Consider the following 20,586-nt stretch of genomic DNA (forward strand, 5'->3'; position numbering starts at 1 on the left):
CTCCTAAGATATTTCCTAACTTTGAAACACTGTGACTCTAGGACAGATTTGTAGATATATTTCTATTATTATCCAAAGGGCAGTGGTTACCTACAGATCAGGGGTTGGCAAACATTTTTTTGTAAAGAGCCAGACGGTAAATATTTTAGACTTTGTGGGCCACTTATGAGATCTTGATTGCATATTATTCTTTTTTTTAAACATCCTTTAAAAATGGAAAAACTATTTTTAGTGTATAGACTTTAAAAGTTTGCCAACTTCTGCTTCCGATCACAAACATAGAAATTGCTATACATAGATCTTTATGAGTTTGCTCCCCTAGACAAGAATATTCTCACTAAAATGGACTTAAATTTTCAATTACGAAGTTTAATTTAAAGATATCCCAAGATAATGTGATAGAAAAATACAGTTATTTTATGGTTAACAAAGCTTTGATTTTTGTCCTCATAAACAGTGTAAGAATATATTAAAAATGAAAAATAAAATTATTAAAAATGAAAAATAAAATTATTAAAAATATTCCTATCTGGACAAGTCCCAGGAGAGTAAAAGTTTTGAATCACAATGTAAAAATGATCATCTTCAGTATAACCCAACTTACTCTTTACTTGAAACTCATTGTTGTGTTCACACCTATACCTTCTTACTAAATACATCAATTTTCAACAGAAGCAGTTTAAAAAAAAATTCCGTTCTGGTAATAGCAGACAGTAACATGTATCAAATCAACATTCAGAATGCTGCTGGACAGCGGTGAGAATCAGGTACCATTAAAAAAGTACTCCCATTGTAGATATTAGATAAAACCTTTTCATCTAGGGAAGAGAAAAACAGATGCTTTCAGAAACACCGTAATTAGTTGGGAGAGCCCAAACATTCATTAGAGATGACCTAAATGAATAGAAAACTTGATTTGTAGCAGGTTTTGATATTATGTTCAATCACTCATAACTGTGAATAAAAAGGATGCACTACTTGTAAATCATATATTAATTGAATATAGGTGACCAATTGGAAACTAACCACTTTAAGTTGCTGTCTTGCCTTTTCTGAAACTCTACCGCCTCATATGTAGTGCACATATACTGATAACTAATTTGGTAATTCTGAAACAAAGTATATAGATAGTTTTAAGTCTTTTCAAGTCTAAGTAAGAAGGTCTCTTTTTAGTTTAGCAGACTGTCCATAGTAGGAGAGAATTATGATTTAGCTGTGAAATGTAAATAAGGCTAAGAGACATGTATCAGTGAATTTCTCAAACCATTTTGTGTTGGAGAGGCTTATCAATTATTTGTATATGTGGTTTATTATTTTTATTTTACTCCTTTTTTCCACCTATAAAAAATAATCAATTGATAAGTAAACTGAATAAAGATCCATTACAATTCACAAATACACATTCAAGAACAAGAACTGCTTGATATCACTTAAAAAACTCCTGAACAGAAAGTTTCTGTAACTTTTTGTGTTCCAAAGGAAACCCAACATACTCATATCTCAAAAACCTTTTGGTGCAGACTTGTGTTTTTAACAAATGGAGAAAAATCAATTCCAATGTTCTCTTTTCTAAGGGAGTTTTTTTATTTAACGCTTTCAATATTAATTTCTTCCCAATTTATGAATTGCTTTATTTGTGAAAAATTACTCTGGGCCAAATACTAAAGCAAGCCTTTAGTATGGAAAGGTAACTGGGTTTCAGTCTCACTAGTTTTTGTGTTTTTTTTTTAACTTGGTAAAATGTATTTTCATTCAACAAATGTTAATTACTCACTAATTAGATGTAAAATCCTAAGTTATAATAGGCATGTTATGAGATACCAAGATAGATCAGGGATGGTCCTTGTCCTAAAAATGCTTAGCTCTAGTAAGTATGACAATTGAGACATCCAAAACAGTATTGAAATAAGCAGACCTATCATTTGAAATATTATTAAAAAAATAAAACAATTTCTATGCTGATTGTTCAATATCTTCGTCTTGCTGTATAATGATTGAGCGGCTATTGTCTAAATGTGTCCTTCATAGCTTTCTTGTTACATATGTGACAATAAGAAAGCTTACTCTTAAAATTAGTTGCTGACACATGAAGAAGAAACAGGCGCACAGATGTGTACGGAGCAAGAAGTTCATAAACTATAAATAGATTGCCAAGCAACTCTGAAGCCAATTATGAAAATGGAACATTAATAGAAGTGCTTTGAAAACTTGCCACATTTCTAAGGTAAATCATTCAAACTTTTTAAAGATTTGCTAATGCTCTAGTGCTTTTATACATGTTATTTACCTAGATAAAGAAACTTGTGATAGTGTTTTATCGTTCTCTCTTATTTAGAAATGATTTTCTAGTCTGTGGAGTGTGTAAGTTATTATTACACATTTGGGGAGCAATTAAAGTTCTACCTCATCATTGCAGTGACTCCTTCTAGACAGAACCATAAACGAACAGCCTAGTCCTCTGTATGAGACAAGGAGGCACATGTTTGATTAATGGTTGGCACCGATGACACCTGGAATCCAAACAGTTGGAGTCATACCTCAGGAAATGCTTCAAGGACATGAGGAAGCACCATCTGAAGCAACACAGATGCTGAGAAAAGGAGAAACAGTTACATCCAGGATGAAAACTGTGAATAAAGGAAGTAACAGAATTTAAATAGAAACCAGAGGGCAGAATGCAGAGCAGGAAAGGGGCTAAAAAAGAACAAAACAGTGGACCTGGCAAGCAGCACCTTCTCTCATGAGTCATCCTATAGTTCTGCCTCTTCCCGCCCCCCACCCCCGCTCTTAGAGTCTCTATCTGGCTGGCTCCTTTTCAGTCTCCCCTCCTCCAGGTGGAGGTCCCTTAATCATTCTCTCCTTTGACCTCTACTCTTCCCTTAGTTAACTGAAGTGTCTCCACAGCTTGCTCATTTAGGGTTTCTTTCTTCCTTGCTTTTTCTTTTTTTCTAGAGGATGAGGCCCACATTTCGAATATTTAAAAAAATATATGAATTCATTTAAAAGAACTGGATATTTATATCTGGATAGTGGTATTTAGACTTATAACATTTTAGTGAGTCAAAACTCACTTATGAAATGGGTCTATTAGTGTGAATCCCACATGGCCATGGTGGTCATGGCAGGATTTCTAAGGAAATAGAGATTACAATTGTGCATCAATTATGTTCAGGTGCCTTTTCTAAGGTTCAGTTTATTTGTATCTAAAGTGAAGCTGATACTGCATTTTTGAGGGTGGAAATTTACCTCACTGAGACCTGAGATTTTGAAATGACTACTTATATGAAGGAATTGCTTTATATCCATGTTTTTTAAAAAAGGTTTTTTTTTTCTTTTGATACGTTTTCAAACTTATGCTCTGATGTAGCTTGGACATGTATTTTCCAGTCCCCAAAGAAGATTTATATCAAAAGAAAGAAAAGCACATGATCCTACTAATGATGGTTACTGAGGAAACAGACAATATAAAATGATTTTATATGACTCTCAGCTAAGCTAGTGATTTGAAAGTAGGAGAAAAAGCTTAAAGTAGTTTTCTTCAGAAAGTAAAAACAGAGAAGTATCCAGATAGACATAAACTATACTCTTTGAAAGACACAACGATTACAAATATTCATGTTGCTGGTGAGTGAATATATCATATAGCTATGATTTCTAGTCAGCCTCATGAGTAAAAAACGTGGCTTCTCTTTAGAAGAGAAGAATTAGGGAGAAACTGAATAGTAAGTGCTAGTAAAGCCTTTGTCAGTCAAAGTCTCTTTGGTAAGAGACATAAAGCTCATAGTAAATGAAGAGTTCTGTAATCAATGAGGCGGAAAATCTTTCAGAAGACCTATAGTGACTTAGTCCTACTCAAGATTAGGGTCACACTCTACTATTTTATTGACAATAGTGAAGGATTTTTATAAACACTTTTTAGAAAGTTATCTATATTTTAATATATAAATCCTTGAGTTAAGTCATGATTTGTTTTCGTAGTTGACAGTCATAGATCATGTTCACTCAGTGGATTATTATCCACTTGGTGACAACATACTTTAATCAATGGGGAAAAAAATCACCTCCTGACTCCCCAAGCATTGGCTGTGCAAAACCTAGTTTATTTGCGCAGCCTGTTATTAACTAAACAAAAAGTTATTTGAGTCTATGCCCTAGGTATTGGGGATACAATGATAAACAAGAAAACACAGTTTCTCCTCTTATGGAGAGGGAAAGAGAAAATCAAATCACAATTTATTCTAAGAAGGGAAATCCATAAAGAACACATAATTCTGCTTTGGATAACCAGGAAAGGGGTTGGTGTTTTGGCAGTGAGTTGCAATAAGATACAATTAAAACTTTTTAAGCAAGTGAACAGAGTGGTCAGACTTACAATTAGAAAGACCTTGTTGGCTACAATGTGGGTGATAGAATAGAGGATGACAAGAGTGGAAACAGGAATATCTTTTGTAGTTTTTCAGGCCCTTGATGATAATATCCTGGCCTAGGGTGGTGATAATAAGTAAGGAGAGAAAAGAAGAGACTCAATAATATTTGGGAATAAGCAAGAAGCTTTGGTAATTTATTCGGGAGAGGCCACAACAGTGAGAGGCCCGTGTACCGCAAAAAAGTTGTAAAATTATGAAAACTACTAACCTTATTGTGAGTATACTCTAAATGGAAATATAAATCATATTTCAAAAGCATGTTTTTCTCATTATTTTTTCCATTTTTAAATATATTTAAGCATAACATTTGAAAACAAGGCATATTATCAATCTTAGATGGTTTGATTATAACAGGAATTCTAAATAGGTAGTCACCAAATATTCATACAAAAACCACTTGTGGTCTCCATAAATTTAGGCTCAAGGGAGTTCCATAATAACTAACTATAAGCAGTTCATTTGATTCATTGAAGACAGCCATGACATAGTTATTTTTACTTGCCCTGATTGACAACTTTCCTTGACCACTGATGAGCAAGTTATAGTCAGTGAACTTTCAGATAAGATGACTTAATTATTTTAATTTACATAATTTATAATAAGGCTTTTCCCAACATTTTACTCTAACTCATCATCAGTTTGCTCTTGATTTCCCAGTGTTTATCTTTGACCCATACTTATCTTTTGAACTCTAGACAAATTGGGTAGGATGTTATTTTGAGATATGATTTAAAGTTTTCTCCTCAACACTTTCTTATAATTTTTTGCTCTGCTACCTATTCAGTCATAATAATTCATTACCTCAGGGGAGGGATGATACAACAGAAAGCAGAAGTAAATCTTGAGACTTTTCGATTTCGACAGTCTATCTCTCATGAGAGTGTAGGGAAGAACTCAGAACGTAAAAAATGGATTTAGAAGGACCTATGATTAGTCAAAGGGCCTGGGTTTTCCATTATTGAGACTAGATTAAGTGTCTCTTGGCTGGGAAAGAAAATGAGTCAGAGGAGAAGCAGAGAAAGCTGAAATATTAATGGATCCCAGAGATAGATCTCTGTGCACTCCTCTCTCTCATTCACCCCACCACACCCAAACCAGAACCCAGTCTTAAGGCCGCCTCTGCAAGGAGAACCTATTCCCCAGACCCTCTCCAGACTTACACACCTGTGCATCAAGACTTACTAAAAGGCAACATTAATGAAAACAATGAAGTACTGACTAATATACATCAATGATATAGAAAAGAGAGCCCAATGCAATACAGACACTTGATAAATGATAGTATTAGCACTGTCAACCAATGGGGAAAGGACAAGTCTTAGCAACAAAACTACTGGGTCAATTAAAATATCAATATTGGAAAAATTGAGATTTTACTCCTACCTCAAATCAAAATATAAATTACAGGTGTATAGCTTGGTGACTATAGTTGGCAATATTTTATTGTATACTTGAAAGTTGCTTAAGAGAGTAGATCTTAAAAGTTGTCACCACACAGACACACACACACACACAGACACAGACACAGACACACACACACACACACACACACACGTTACCTGTGAGTTGATAGGTATGTTAACTAACCTTATTCTGGTAACTGTTTTGCAATATATATGGATATCAAAACATCACCTTGTACACCTTAAACATGAACATTGTTATACGTTAATTACATCTCAATAAACCTGGGAAAAAAAGATCTTTCCTTAAATATTTGAAATGGTTACCTCTTTTCCTAAACCTGCAAGGCAGCCTTCACTACAGGGAATGATTAGATGCAGAGGTTTTCAAAGAATCTGTATTAATTGCTGCTGCAGTGTTGCTTACTAGAAGATGTCCTTACCCATGGCAATTGCTATACGTGTGCTCAGAGGATAGGAAAAGCCCGAGAAGCAGCTAATGGCCCTTTGTAGAGTGTGCCAAGACTATTTGTGAATTTGTGGTTGTATCATTAGCTGTAAGACACATTTGAATCTCTCTCTGCCACACTCATATTTGGCTTTAAGCATTTCCTCCAGAAAGTTCTTCTCCACTGCTGACTGATTCCAAGCTCACTTGGCTGTCTGTGTAATGCTATTGCTTCTTAATTTTTTTTTTTGCTTGTTTTGTCAAGCTGCTTCAAGGTTGCTATAAAATGTTTTCTGACACTCCATTCTTGCTTTTGGTCCATGATACTCAGTCTGTTGTGAAATATAAAAATGTTTGGTAACCGTAAGTCTGGAGAAAGCTTATGGAAGGGATTAATTTGACAGTTCCAAAGGTGAATTTTGAGTCCAATTCTCATTGTAAAATTTGACATTTTACTGTCTTTTTTGAGACTTTTCTTTCAGTATTGTATTTTCATTTTACTTTTTTAACTCAAAGCAAATTAGTGACGTGGTGATTTTCCCAGGAAGGAGCCTCCCCACAGAATACATACTGTAGCAACATCAGACATGGCCTGTGAAACCACCGAAGCTAGGGGTGTTAATCTGGGTTGGAGGTCTGGACCTAAAAAGCCAAGTCTTCTATTCTCAGTTACAGTTTCATATATCAGCATAAACCAAGAGCCAAGATGACCTGGGCTTCTGTTTTCAGTATATAACTTAGTTCTGTGAGATGATATTGAGCTATTTATGTAATAAAAATCTAGACATTAAATCAATACAACTTTTCTGTGGTTGTGTTTGTTGTTGTGTTGTTAATGCTGAAGAAAAAGTTTTACACTGGAATTTTAAAAAATGTAATTCTATGTCAACAACCAAGTAACAACATCAAACAATATTCCCTGATCTCATTTTTTTAAATCATTGTGTTATCTCAGGAATAGCATGATATAAACACAAAATGCTTTCCCCCTGGGGTTTACACCAATAGCAATTTCTAGGGAACTTATTAGGATGGCGTTTCACCAGCCAACTTGTAGGAGAGACCAGAAGATATCTGAAGGAGAGAAACTGGAAGTATACAAGCTAATTCCTAGGTCAGAGATAGAGGGAGGGTGGCAATTTTGAATACAATGGAGTATCTGTCTCCAGTTTTCCTAGAGAGGAGTGAGAGAGAGGTGGAAGAGGGTGGTCAGTGAAAAAAACTGCCAACTATATAATAAAAAAGTTTACCTCTTTTTCCCCACCAGTCACCTGGGTATTGATTTAGGAGATACAAAGGAGGGTCCTTTACCTGCCTCTGGTCTCCCTGAGAACATCTGATAACATGGGACAAAGCAGAACATGATCAGCCTTAGGGGTCGGAGCAAGACACAAGACCAGCTGCCTCTTGAGCAGATCGTTGTAGCTCCCAGGTATTAACTGAGCAGTTAGGGTAGAAAAAGCAAGAGGTCTGCACTCACACACATGTGAAGAGCTTGGTGCATGGTAAAGAAAGTCGATCCAGAAAACTGTTTGTTTCTGCTCTTCTGTTCCTCCCAGGCCAATATGACCTGGGAAACGCAGATTGCATAATAATTGAAATACCCTCTTGAGAAAAAGCAGACACACTCTTCTACTTTCCCTTGGCCCATATTCACAATTTTCCATGCTCTTAGATAATGTTTCTTATATACGCAACACTTCTCTGCTTCCTGAACCTCTCCAACCCTGTTTATTCCCATCAGTCAAGGAACAGTACTCATGTAAACCTTAATTCTAAGTCACATCCTTTATCACAATATTGATCATTTAAATTCATTTCTTCATCTGCTACCCTTATTTATATCCCTAATTATATCCATCTGTCAAGTCACCTAATGTAAGGACCTTGGAGTTATCTCCAAAGCCTCTTTCTGTTCATTCTTTGCATCCCACACATTACATACTTCCTCTGCCCTCTCACCGGGATGTACTCCAATCTCATGTTTTACAGATGAGTTCTGCTCTAAACTGCTAATGCAGCTTCCTACCTGCAACCACTTTCCCCTCAGTCTGTCCTCTGGAAGCTACCAGAATTATGTTTGCAGAATGCAAATCTCATCATGTCAATTATTTAACTTAAAATTGTCTATGGTCCTACAAGGAATACACTAGTGTTCTCAGACTGGGAATGGGATGATGAGGAAATGCATGGATGGCCTTCATGGAGGTCTGTAAATCCTCTGAAATTACATGCAAAAAAAGTTGTTTTATGAGCATTAAGTATGTTTTTCATAAGAAGAGTGTCAATAAATTTCAACAGGTTCTCAAAAGAGTCTGTGCTGTGACATGGCCTCCCTCCCCCAAAATAAAATTCTCTGAAACTCATTAGTGTGGCAGGCAAGGCCCTTCACAGTCCAGTCAAGTATAGCAGTGTAGTGCAGTAAGAGGTGGAGTAGCATAGGAAGCTGAGGGTAGTGGAAAATTTTAGAGTCAAGCAGTCCTGGGTTTCAATTCTGGTTTGATCATCTGGCTGGTTGGTCTTAGGAATGCATCCTCTCTGAGCTTTATTTGGCCTCTCTGGTAAATGGGATAATATTCTTCTTCTTATAGGACTGTTTTAATATTAAACTCAGTAACAGTGTAAAGTAACTGAGATAGAATATCAATAGATATAATTTGCAGCTTCTTCACTATAATTTTCTGGACATCCAGAGATGATATTATTAAAAACAGTACCCTCACCTTCCCTAGTGATAAATCCCTCCCTTATCACTTGAAGTTATTTTTGTTTCAAGTTATTAAAAAATCCATATTCAATTGGCTAAATCATTCAAGGGACTATATTAGTACACGTAGCTCAAAGATTTCAGAGGTAGAGTATGCTTCAGGTGCAATTTCTACCAGACTCTACCTACAATTTTCTACCATACTCTAACTCTGTCTTTCCCTGTGCATCAACTTTCCCCTCAGGCTGGTTTTCCTCATGGTGACAAAGTGACTGTAGCAGGTCCAGCCCTCACAACTACACCTCCCACCATCTAGAACAAGTAAGAGCCTTTGTGTCCTGGAATTGCCAGCCAAATCTGAGATTCCTTCTCTTGCCCACCCCTGAGCTAATCTTGGCAGCCAAGGTTTCATATTTAGTTTTAAGCATCTCTTGAGCCATCTGCATCCCCAGAGGGAATTCAGGGTTAGAATGAATGGCAGTACTTAAGATACTTAACAATTCAGATGACACAGGCAACAACTAATCTGGACATATACCAGCCCAAAGGGAAGAGATGCTGGTTGGAAATAACCAGTATTCACCGGGCATGTTCTGGGAGTTGAGCCTAAGCCCTAACCTGGGGGCAAGATGAAGGTGAAAACAGTTTGCTGAGGTGGTAGCCCTCAGGGACCCACCATGCATACCTACTCAAGAATGAGCTAATTCTCACCATTCTTCAGATCATCCTTTGTACCTAGAAAATCGGGACTCGGCTTGTACTATCTGCTAATGAGCTTCACCTTGAAAACAAGGTATGTACATAGGGAGAAGAAAAGGCAGCTCTTTGGTTTCTTGTTCTCTATAAAGGAATAAATCACTGGGGGAAAAAAATAATGTTTCTAACTCTAAAAATATTTCTGAAAAAATCTACTTTAAAACTTTGGGTTAGTAATTTATATCCCTCACATAGACAACATTTAGAAATACATTTCTTGATGTTAAATTATTTCAAGTCATTTCAAAAGTTTAGCAATCCTGAATTAATTTTTACTTTAATAGGAAGAGCAATTAAAAAGAAAAAACAACAACAACAAAAAAAACAAACAAAACGCCGCTGTTCTTCTGTTTCGCTTCATATTAAATTATTCACAAATCACTTCTCAAACCCAGCCCAGGAATCCAAACTGTATCACAGAACAAAGCTCCACATTATGAAGAAACATAACTGGATTACTTTGTTTCTCCTTTGCCTCTAAGTTCTGCTTTCCTCGGCTAAGGGTCTGGAAGCTTTCCAGACGCCAGCAGGGTGGGGGAGTTGTAACACGGGCTTGGCATGTGAAACTCATCACAGATTCTCCAAGGGGCAAGGGGACATCAAAGCAATAATGCGTAATAATGTGCGTGCGCTGGAATGTGGGGGAAGTGTGGCAGCTGTGCTTTTATCTTATGTAGCATTTTCTTTTGAACAATCAAATTAAAAAGAGAGTATGTGTCCAGATTAGCTGGATTGGAAACTGTTGGTTACTTTGAAAATACGACGGGGCAGTAACTTCTCCCAGAGATGGGGGTAAATCTGTTACTGTTGTGCTTGTCTCCAAAGGATGCTGTTACCCAGGAGTTCCATAAGAAGAACTTATTTTAGAATTTTGCATTAAATATATTAGGGGCACATGCAATTGTCTCATTTCTCTCATTCATTCATTCATTCATTTATCTCATTCAAGAAATGTCCATTGAGCACCCATGGGTGTCAGGCAGCGTTCTAGCTCCTGAGGATATGGAATACAACCAAATAGACTAAGTCAGTGCCCTCTTGAAGCCTGTATCCCAGGGCAAGGTAGACAAGTAAATTTTTAAAATCTCAAACAAATAAACACAAAATGTATCAGGTAGTGATAAGTGAGATGAAAAAATGTCAGCAGAGTTAAAGAACAGAGAGAGTGATGGGGTGGCAAGGTGATCTGTGCAGAAGGTCAGGGAAGATTTCACATTTGTGTCGAATCCTGAATGAAACAGGAGCACAAGCCCTAAGATATCTGGCTGAAGTGTTCCAGGCCACAGGAACAGCTGGCATGCACAGTCCTCACAGATAAGCCTCCCAATGACCCTGTGGTGGAGGTGGGACAGATGATTTCATCTCTGAGACAGGAGGAAACTGGGACTCAGGGAACTGTGTAGCAGACTCAAGAATAAAGCTCATCTCTTCAAACTCCCAGCCCTTTGCTTTGCGATTGAGACGCTTTCTTCACATGAAATTTTATGTGGAATCTCAATTTGTGAAGTAAGTAAAACTGGAGCCTCTTGGGAAGAAGTAAGCAGAAGGTTTTGCCCCTGCTTCATCCGCAGACCTTGCCCCACACCCAGAGCCTTTCCTCTGAGGGACCTCTGCAGCCCCCTCTAACCCAGCATGCCTCGGGGAAGGAGGGACTAAGGAGAGGTGACAGTGAAGTTTACAGGAGGAAAAACAGAGAAACGAGGAAGGTTATGACAAGATCAGTCATCCCCACTTGCTCACGGCCCTGCCAAGGCAGCCTTTTATTTCTTTCAAGATCCAATTCAGTTTCCTCATTTTTGAGAAGAAGGGGCATTTGATACCTATTGCTCCAAAATGAATTACTCCCCAAACTTAATGGTTTAAAAGAACAAATATCTATTATGTCAGTTTCTGTGGGTCAGGAATCCGGGTGCAGCTTAGCTGGATCTCTGACTCAAGGCCTCCACCAAGCTACGATCACCGTGTCGTCACATCATTGGGGCTGCAGACTTCTCCACTCAGCTGGAGGAGGATCTGCTTACAAACTCACTCATACGGTTGTTTCAAGATGACATTTTTTATCGGTTGTTGAATTGAGGGCCTCAGTCCCTTGCTGCCTGTTGGCTGGGGACCCTCAGGGTCTTGTCATGTGAGGCAAGCTCACTCCATAGGGCAGCTGCTTTTGCTCAGAATGAGACAGAGAGAGAGAGAGAGAGAGAGAGAGAGAAAGAAAGATGAAGTCAGAGCCTTTGTGTAACCTAATCTTGGGAGTAAAATCCCACCACTTTTGCTTATTTTATTCATTAGAAGGGAATCACTGAGTACAGCCCACACTCAAGAAGAGAGGATTACACAAAGGCATGAATGCCAGAAGGCAGGGACCACTGGGGCACATTTTAGAGGCCACCTAACACAGGGAGGAAAACAAATGTAGAAGCTACATCAATTCATATAATCTTTGACATGCTTAATCTATGCAATATAGGTTTAGTCTTTTTAGTACATTCGTCTTTCTTGCTTCACAACAACCTAAAAATATGCATGCTGGTGTTTTTTTCATCAACTAATTTTAATATGGAGTCCTTGTTTTGTATCCCACCTATTTGTATTCTAGTATTAAGAAATAAAATTTCTTTTTGAAAAGGATTCTAGTCAGGATTTTCTTGCTTACATGATTAACTGAAAACATACTTCAATACAGATGGAAACATCAGAGATGTTATTAAAAATCCTTGACACCTTTTCCAGAAGTACAAAGAAAGCCTCAGTAAGTTGCCCTCAAATTAGTCATAAGCTAGTTTTTTGGCCAAAAATACCCTGACCTATTCCAATGTTTCATAACTGACATCATCAGTCTTTCCAAAGTTACTTCTAAAAGGATGAAGTTGAGTGTAGTGAAGAGTTTGTTCACTTGTCTGTATTTTTCACTAAACTGTAACCTTCTTCAGGGTCACCCTTATCCCACAGTGTCCGCCACACCCAAGTGCCCTGCAAGAATACGGGTAATGAGTGATGCAGAAGTGACTCGAACGAAACCAGAGGAAAATGCTACCAAAATAGCCAGATTAAACAAATTTTAAAAATTATTATGGTCTTTATGTGATAACACACTTCAGGGAAGAATTCAAGGATATATGTACTAGGTAATAGTTCCAAAGGTTCCTGGACATCAGGTATCAGCTCCTTTACGTGGCCCGAAGTATAGATTACGAGCTCAGTGAATATGGTCCAGAAGCTTCTCTAATGAGTGACGTGTCTTCTGTGACGGTACTTAGAATGGAATGTGAGGACATCAAGAAGATGAAGTGAAGAGCTTTCCATTCAACTGCAGCAGAAGCATTTTTTGACAATTTTGCTTAGTTAACTACTCATGTTTATGAGGACTAAGTAGTGGTGGGTGGAGTTGCAAGATTAGGTTTGATCTGGATAGTGATGCTTTTGAAATGCTAGATGTGGATGAGGGGAAGGAAGAACTCAGGGACTAAAAGAGGTGCTGGAGCAGATGTGTCAGTCCAGTTAGTACTGAACCTTCTGCTCTCTGCCTTCTCTCCTGGATCATAGAGAAGGGTGGGCAAGGGTAGCATACCTGGCATTTAGCCTCCCAAGCCCCAGATCCTATTTAATCATCCTGCTGTGCCCTCAGTGCCTCTCAATCTCTTTCCAGGTATTCCCTCTGCCTTTGTTTTAAGTTAAAAGATTGTGAGGGGATGGATTACTGGGCTAGCAGGGATGACCCTCAGTAGCTAAGATTGGCTTTCTCTCCAATTGCCACTGACCTCCTTGCTCCTGACATCACCTTCCATGCACAGTGTTTACCCCTAGAAACTCTAATAGCTAACCAAGTTAGGGCTACAAGGTTTTGTGTGTGTGTGGGGGGGGGTTGTTTGTTTGTTTTCTTACAAAATCTTTTTGAAGCAATCAGATGCAATACATTGTAATGACACCTATTCTGCAAAGCTTTCCCTAATCAACTACCAGTTGACAGAATGACCCTTCCCTTTCTGCCCTGCATTCCTGGACTGCCTCTATGCTGGTGCGCCCCACATTGTATGTCCTCACTGATTTACCTGCTCCTCTCCTCACTAGGCTGTGAGCACTTAGGACCCTGGCATATTAGATGTGCTGGGTGCCACTAAGCACTTATATTATTTGATGAAAACAATAAACAAGGGAATGGAAGAAATAAGGATTTAATTAGGAACATCATTCTTTTTCATTCTAAATCTGCTTATCCACTAAGTTGAATGGAAAAGAAGTGTATAAGAGTTTATGGACGATCTCTTACTTTTAACAAAATGTTAGGAAGCAACTTCTTCCAACACCAGCACCACTACCACCAGGCAGGTTTTGTAGGAATGCCAAAGGGTTAAAACCTGTTACTTTGGAAGCTGTGGACTCTATAGCTGTATATATATATATATATTTTTTGTTTGTTTGTTTGTTTTTTGCGGTACGCGGGCCTCTCACTGTTGTGGCCTCTCCCGTTGCGGAGCACAGGCTCCGGACGCGCAGGCTTAGCGGCCATGGCTCACGGGCCCAGCCGCTCCGCGGCATGTGGGATCCTCCCGGACCGGGGCACGAACCCGTGTGCCCTAAATCGGCAGGCGGACTCTCAACCACTGCGCCACCAGGGAAGCCCTATAGCTGTATATTTTGATGAGCTGTTATACGGGCAGAGATTGAATACAAACTGACCTCCCTGAGCCAGAGTGACTGTGACTGGTTATTATTTCATAGAGGGAATTATACGGTATTCACAGGTAGAAGACCTAAGTACAAGGCATTATTTCTCCACTTGGAGTCATGTAATCTTAATCAGACCACTTAACTGTGTCTGAGTTTCCCATTTGTACAGTGGAGATAATTTTTAAAAAGAAGGAAAAGTAACATCGACAAGCACAACCCTTTATCTTCCCTTGTGATGCAGCTGTGAGGACCAAGGTGGTGACTGTGGAACTGCTTCCTAAATTATAAAGTGCAGTGCCCACATTTCTGCCAAGGGCCTCTGGGGAGCAAACAGAGGAAGCAAGAATTGACTGTTTGACCAGAGCAAATACGAGATGTTAACACTCTTTGTTTAAAAAAAAAAGGGGGGGGCTTCCCTGGTGGCGCAGTGGTTGAGAGTCCGCCTGCCGATGCAGGAGACACGGGTTCATGCCCCGGTCTGGGAAGATCCCACATGCCACGGAGTGGCTGGGCCTGTGAGCCATGGCCGCTGAGCCTGTGCATCCGGAGCCTGTGCTCCGCAACGGTAGAGGCCACAACAGTGAGGGGCCCACATACCACAAAAAAAAAAAATTAAAATTAAAATTAAAAAAAAGGGACTTTCCAAAATCATAATGCTTTATGAATCAGAAAAGCGCTAAAGTTCAAACTTTCCTTTCACATATGAATGTGCTTTATCTTTATTTAATATCTTGAGACTTCGGTGGGGAACAAATTCTGAGTAAACATATAAAGTGGACTCTTATTTCTGGGGCCATTAATGAGTTTCATCTTCCAAGCTAAAGATCTTGAAAGATCTTACAAAACTGAAAGCTCTTGAGTAGAGAGGAATGACTTTAAGCAAATAATCCAAGATTACTGCCAACATTCCTTAAAAAGACATTACATATTTCCACATGAATAGATGTTTCTGCTTCAGTACGCTATATGCTAAACTTCCATGGTAAAACTTCACAGCTCAGTATAAATCCATTCTACTGAACCACAGATACACTCTCTTGCTGGGGACATACTCCATCCCTAATGGGCCAGGTGTCTCTTGGAAAAGAATGAGAAACTATGCAGTCTTCCTTAGATCTTTTTTTCTGTTGTCTTACCATAGACTCACTGCTAGCAGCTCCTCTGGAAAGGAAAAGTAGGAGTGGGTTTTCTGGGATAGAGCCTTGTGGCTCCGAGAGGTGGTTTATGCTGTGAGAAGTATATCTTGAACATTTTTAGGCAATTTAAACACCATCTTTCTTTGACTTCTCCTCTCTGAAAAAGGAGAAATAATAAGAAATGGCTTTTTACTCACGAACACTCCATTGTTAAAATGAGAGCTTAGGAAAGTGGGGTGTGGGTAGTGGCGAAATGGGTGAAGGGGGTCAAAAGGTACAAACTTCCAGCTATAAAATAAATAAGTCATGGGGATGTAATGTACAGCATTGTGACTATAGCTCATAAAACTGTATTGCATATTTGAAAGTTGCTAAGAGAGTAGATCCTAAAAGTTCTCATCCCAACAACAAAAAATCTGTAACTATGTATGGTGACAGACGTTAACTCGACTTACTGTGGAAATCACTTTGCAATATACACAGATATCAAATGATCATGTTGTACACCTAAAACTAATATAATGTTATATGCCAATTATACCTCAATAAAAAAAAAAAGAGAGTTCAGTTACCTCTGACTCATCCTTAAGATATCAGTTGGCACTGACCAGGCTCCCCATCTTTCCAAATCCACCTTTACATGTTCTTGTAGCACCATCTCTCTCTCCTTCATGACCCTTAGCATAGTGGTGCTTTTACACCTTTATTTAAGAGCACAGGCTCTAGATCCAAACCACATGGGTTAAAATTCTGACTCCACTACTTACTAGCTGGGTAACCAAGCAACTTAATAGCTCTGTACTGCTGTTTTCCCATCTGTAAAGTAATAGCTCTTACCTCACAGTGTTGTGAGGATTAAACTTGAAGAGGAGATGATATATAGACCCCCTTGCCTTACAACAATGCCTTCCATATAGCAAGTGCTTAATAGATGTTAACTCTTTGTTTTGTTTTGTTTCAGCTCTGCCCACTTCAAGTTTTATGAGAGCAGGCACATCACTGCCTAACATTCATCATACCAAAGAACCCTTTTAGGAAACACTTGTGGAATAAATGAATAAACAATTAATCTGTAAGATTTCATCCAGCTTTGTATGTATTCTTCTTGCGTGGTAACTCCAGAAAGTAAAGCAGAAAGCAAAATCAACGTGGAAGACTGTGGTGGAGGCTGGTTCTGGAATACTTGACATTTGCCCTCAATTACTTCTTAGATTAATACAGGGCAAAAATGAATAAAGTGGAACCCATTGTAGGCTAAGGGTAAGATTTCAAAGAACTCATACATATTTGTTAAATTTTGTGCTATAGCTAAATAAACTGTGTTTTGAGGGAAATGAAAACCAGTAGAATACATTTTTAATATCAATACATGATATCTCCAGGATCTAGTAATAAAAATTTATGAAAACTTTTAAGATCTATTCTCTTAGCAGCATTTGAATATAAAATATGATACTGTTAACTGTAGTTGAAGCATTAAAGGTTATAGTGACACATGGCTCAGATTGGCTTTGCCCAAAACAGGCTTTGATGACTTCCTTACAAAAAGCTTTCCAGGCTGACAGCCATGTTTATGATAATAAATATGGTTATCATCAAATAAAAAGTTATGAGGTGCTTTTTAAAAACCCTTGGTTATAGTATCATCTTGAAAAGAAATAACACTCAGATGTGAAGGCTGAGAGAAAATAAGTCAGTATACTAAGACCATTGTGCACAATTCAAAATGGGTGATTTTGAAAAAGTGAGCCCTCAAAGGACATAATAAAGGTTTATATTATTGTTATGGCTTTCCCTGAAAGTATCTTCTTTAAATTATACCATTTCTGTGATCAAGGAGCAGCTATACAGCCCCACTGTGTTATTGTAAAGGAAAGCAGTAGGTAGTGAGGAGATCTGGCTTTCTTGTGGCTCTGGCTTTCAGCTCTGGGATCACTTCTTCTCTTCCTATCTCCTTGATGATCCTTAAATTACTTAAAAGAAACAAATTCTAGTTACTCAGTGATTAAAATGCAAATACTCTTATTGACTTCTAGGTAAAATAAGGTATTGATGACTGATGTGGCCATTTTCTGAATAGATTTTGATAGGAGGCAAAAGAATAGGAAAGCATTTCAGTGCAATAAACTAGATTAAATGTTAGAAAAGGGAGGTTGTTGATCTCAAAGACAAATGTCAATATAATAATTTTGGCCAACACAACCTCTGATTAAGCCTGAAGAAAAAGCCATAAGTGTTCTCTGAAAATAAATTCTTTGTTGGAAAAGACTTTTTCCCCTGGATTTTCTTAGCTTCCTTCCACTCTATTATTTTTAATCTACATTATGGGAAATAAAACACAATATTGTTACAGCTCGTCAAGGAAAGTTCATCTCTTTTGCTCCTACTGTTTTTGGCAGAGCTCAGAGAATTTCCATAATATAAATATTTTCATTGAAAGCAGCAGGCAGACATGACAAGTCATAAACGTTTATTTACTCAACTAATGAATAAATGAGTGGATAGATGAATAAAAGAATGATGAAGGAGAGAACTGATATACAGTTTTTGGAATGGACACAGCTTTCCACATAGGCAGTCACAGAAAGAAGGGCACTCATTTGTAGAGAGGAATTGGCACACAAGGACTAAATGCAAGCATTATTTATCTCATAGTTTCCTTTGGCCCAACGGTGGTTTATACTGTGGCAAAACGAGTTTGACTTGACTTGTGCTGATCCCATTCCAGTTTAGAGTTTAAGTCTAGAAATAATTTTCTATTTAACTCAATAAACTAAATAGTGGATGACTGAGAGGATGCCAACACTTAGGCACTCTGCTAAAGCCTAGTATTTCCTAATTACCTATTATCTCCTAATTGATAGGTTAATTCATCTCTTCTTAATGCCTATCTTCCGTGACCTTTTTGTAAGAACTGACACTCTTGAATACCCTATCACTGAAGACATCTCCTATAGCTTCTGCATCACTTCACTCTCCAGATCCTTTTCTATTGGTGGGTTCTCTTTTCTAAGCTGTCCCCTAATGATACATATTGCTTTGGTTTCAGTCTTCCATCCTGCTCTCTTCCATCCCTTTGAGCTCCCATTTACTCCAATCTCCTCAATAAATTCCTTCAGATTAAAAGCTATATTTTATAGCCTTACTCTGCCTCCTGAACTCCTATTCCACATTTCCAACACTGGGATGAATATTTCTGCCTGGAGACTGCATTGGTGATTCACACTTAACAATGAAATTCATTATTTTCTACGAACTGGTTGCTCCATTTGACTTCCTTTGTCAAATGTTTCCAGAAGATATGCTTGTGAGTAATAGAATGAGCTGCATCATGAGTGGCCAGAAAGTGAAAACTAAACTGGTGCTTGGAGGGTTAATCTGAAAACCAAGTGAGACACGAAGTCTGGCCACCATATCCTACTTCCTGGTGACACTGGAAGTTCTAGAAGATGGTCTCAGACTTAAAGTTTTGTTTTGTTTAGATGTTTTTGGTTTTGTTTTTGAATTTTTTGGTTCTGGGAAGATTATCAAGTTGAGGCACAGGCAGTAAGATATGAATCTGCTATAGGAATTAAAGTAAAATACATCAGGGTTCTAAGTCAAACAAGTTACTTATCTTCCCTGAATGCCACTCTTCTCATCCAATAAAAGTAATGGCACGGCAACCAATGAAAATAATCTCCACAAGCTGATCAGACACCCTGAAACCCTCTCCCCGACCTTGCCTTTAAACACCCTTCCCCAAAAGTCATAGGGGAGTTTGGGTCTTTAGAGCATGAAATGCCCATTCTCCTTACTTGGCCCCATGTTGGGCACCTTGCAATAAATACTGCACTTTCCTTCACCACAACCCTGTATCAGCAGATTGAGTTTGCTGCGGGTCAGGAGAGCTGACCCTAGTTTGGTTTGTAACACTTACCCATCTAAACGCAACTTTAACTCACCCCTTCTAGCATCACAATTCTCATTTAGCCAAGTCACAACTGCAGTGAAAAAGAGAAAACAAACCAAACCTCTCCGTTTCTCCCCCCTACTCCAGTACAGTTAAATATGGCTAGAGAATAATTTAGCAAACTCTTAAATGGACACAGTTTACACTTACAATCATGAAACGTAAGAGGAACTTTAGTATGGCTGATCAATTATAATTTTCTATTTTATTAACTATCCTAGTATACTAGAAAAAATATTTCATACCTTCTCCTTGAACACTCTCCCTGCCACCTTAACCTCAACAATACTCAGGTCCTACCTCACTGAGAAAACTGAGCCATCAAAGAGGATTTGCAAATGTCCACCTCACATCTACTCACCTACCCCTCGTAGTCTACCTTCCTCTCTATTTCCATAAATGAAACATTCATTATCTTATCCATACTCAAGGGAATCCTTCCAGAAGCCCTTTCTTTTCTCTTCTACATCAGTATTTTCATTATTCCCCATACCTGTCAACAAAACATGCTATTATTTTTCACATCTTAAATTCAAAAAGAAAAAGTTATTAATGCCACTTCTGCCAATGAGAGCTCAATCTTTTGACCCTCATTTTCAGCAAAATTCCTCAAAAGAGTTTTCTATATTCAATGGCTATAATTCTTTTTTCTCTTTCTTAATCTGCCTCCCAACTGGGTACTTTGCTCTATCACTCTCCATCCTAATTTTTCATTAGATCATCAATGATCTCCAGATTCTATAACATGTGATAGGTTGACTAAGGGCCCCCAAAGATGTTCATTCACTAATTCCTTGAACCTGGAAATATTTTACCTTACATGGTAAAAGGGGCTTTGCAGATGTGATTATGTCAAGGGTCTTGAAACAGGGAGATTGTCCTGGAATATCTTTGTGGGTCCAAGCAGGAGTATCAGAGTCAGAGAAAGTAAATGTAATGGTGTAAGCAGTGGCCAGAGAGGAAAGAAGATGCTATATTGCATGATGAGAAGACAGAGGAAGGGGCAATAAGCCAAGGAATACAGGTGGCCTCTAGAAACTGAAAAAGGCAAGCAGATTTCCCCCTTTAGTCTCCAGAAGGAGCATCGGTCTG

This window comes from Globicephala melas, chromosome 4 (genome assembly GCF_963455315.2).
Source record: "Globicephala melas chromosome 4, mGloMel1.2, whole genome shotgun sequence".
Taxonomy (NCBI): Eukaryota; Metazoa; Chordata; class Mammalia; order Artiodactyla; family Delphinidae; genus Globicephala; species Globicephala melas.